The sequence below is a fragment of the Cryptomeria japonica genome, chromosome 1 (genome assembly GCF_030272615.1).
Source record: "Cryptomeria japonica chromosome 1, Sugi_1.0, whole genome shotgun sequence".
NCBI classification, from domain to species: domain Eukaryota; kingdom Viridiplantae; phylum Streptophyta; class Pinopsida; order Cupressales; family Cupressaceae; genus Cryptomeria; species Cryptomeria japonica.
Window position 1 is genome coordinate 694,889,393 of NC_081405.1, and position 2,682 is coordinate 694,892,074.

Below are 2,682 nucleotides of genomic sequence, written 5' to 3' on the forward strand. Positions count from 1 at the left end.
GAAAGATCTCTTTTTCAAAGCCTAGGCCTATATTACCTTTGGGCTTTAATTCTGGCAGTAGAGGTTCATGTCGTCCTTGTTTGCAATATCTCAAAGCACTCTGACCATCATACCCCATTCTTTGCACAATGAGAAGACCTTTGCCATATTGATCTGTAGGAAGCTTAACTTGTGGTATATCAGTGGTGATGGGATCTTTATAGATCCATTCCGCTAAGTCCTCATCTTGGGTTTCTTCTTCTTGACTCTTTTCAAGGATGAAAGGCGTCAAAGCACATGCTGGCGTGATTAGTGGTTGCTGGAGTAACTGTTGTGGTTTACCATGTGTTCTAAGAGAAGTGGGCATTTGTCCCACACAAAAGAGTTGACTCAAGTTGTATTCCCAAGGACCTTCCTCTGTTATTTTCATCTTAAGCTTTTCTTGCTTTGGTATAGTGGTGTTCGAACTGGCAAGAGAGGCGGGACTTATATATGATGTGGAGGAAATGGCTTCTCTATTATTAGGAATGGTAATCTCTGGTTGATGGCTGATATTATGGCAATATGCAAAGGGATTTGCATCGACCAGGATTGTGATCTCTACACCGTTATGTGGGAACTTGATACATTGATGGTAGGTAGATGGAACGGCTTGCATGGCATGTATCCAAGGTCTTCCTAACAATAGATTGTATGGCAGAGGAAGGTCCAGAACTTGACAGATGATGTGCTTTACCACAGGGCCCACTCGGATTGATAGTACCATAGCTCATTTGGAGGAACGTTCCGCATCGTCATAGGCTTTGATTGTGATCTTCTTGCGAGGATCCATGGATTCAATGGAATATCCCAATGCTATGACCAACTGTAGTGTACAAATATTTAAGCCTGCTCCATTATCGATCAAGACTCGCTTGATCCTGTGCTGGTTGATAAAGCCTTCAATGTGTAGCAAAGCATTATGAGGTTGTTGGAAGGAAGAGTTGTCACTTTCAGAAAAAGTGAGACAAGGTGATGACTTTAGACTTCCAACCATGGCTTGAAATTGGTTTGTATTCAGGTTTGCAGGGACTGACACCTTTTGGAGTGCTTGATCCAAGATTGTTTTATGAGATGGCGATAGGCGCAATAGCTCTAAAATGGATATAAGCGCAGGCGTTTTGTCTAATTGTTCCACAAGATTGTACTACTTTGGTATGGAGGTGGTGCCTTGTGGAGCTGCCTTAATGGTAACCTTGTCGCGACGTGTAACAACATTGCAATTGGAGTTGGTATTTTTGATGGTTATAGTTGCAACTTGTTCACTGGCATCATACAGGTGATTTATAGTGTAATTATATGCAGCCTGTGTATAATCAGTGGTATCAGTGCCTCGCCTGGAAGTGGAAGGACCCCTTTGATATTGTGATGGAAGTGGATTTTTGAACATCAGATGATCATTGTTTGTTGTTTTTGGGTCATGTCCTTCGATTTCAATTTCACCTCGGTCAATAAGATCCTGAATAAGATCTTTCAATCGGCGACAATTACTTGTCTTGTGTCCTCTCCCTTGGTGGAAATCACAGTGTTTAGTATCTCTCCACCATGCAGGTTTGACCTAAGGCTCATAGTTTGATGTTTTAGGTAGAGTGACCAAATTTTGATAAATGAGTTGTCGCAATATTGTTTCAATGGGTTACCCTAAGGGAGTGTATGTTCATTTTTGTTTTTGCTGACAAGGTCTAGGTTCATTGTGAGATGTGATGCGACCTTGATTTGAAGGAACATTTGTGTTATTTTGAGGTGGAGGATTCTGTCCTGCAAATCAAACCGCAGGTTGTGCACTTTTGATAGTCTTGGCATCCACAACCCCATCGTTGACGATATTCTTATTTTTGTTCCAGAATCTTGGTTTATCACTATTGAAGCATGGGCGAGGACTATCCTTTGGTTCATTATAGATTTTGATAAGTCCTTTCTTGATGAGGGCCCGTTCATATTTCAAACCCATGGTGATCATGTCATTAAAAGAGTCTGTGTCTTTGACATCCAGGTGAAATTCCATTTCTTCATTTAAGTTGGAAATGAATATTTCCACTAGTTCTCGTTTAGGTAACTGAAGAGAACGTCTGCTAGACATTTGACACCATCGTTGCAGGAATACTAAGAATAGTTCACCTGGTTTTTATTTAGTGTTGCATAGATCAGCCATGGTGATGTCGCGTTCAATGTTATGAGAGTAATGTGCTAGGAAATTCTGGATGAGTTCCTCAAATGTTCTAATGCCACCTAGTAGTCAGGAAAACCATGATGTGGTTGTTCCTCCCAAGCTTTGGGGAAAAAGGCGCATTAGGTATGTATCTTCATATGCTACTTCGAGGCAAGCGGAATGAAATTCTCTAACATGATTGCAAGGATCTCCCTTTCCTCTATATTTTTCAAATTTTGGTGTTTCGAATCCTCGTGGAAAGGGTGGCATATAAAGATTCCTATCAAAGGGATAGGGATAGATGTCATTGAGTGAGAATTGGTTAGTCTTTACACCACTATGAAGTTGTTGGGCGAGATTCTTGACTTGTTGCCGCAACATCTCTATTTCATTTGGAGGAGGAGTTGGTGGGTTACCTCGAGGAATGTTATATCCGATAGGATCTCTACCTTTTTCCTCTTCGTGGCGACTTTGTTGTTCCAATGCTTGTCTTAATTCGGCAAGATCAAAGTCAG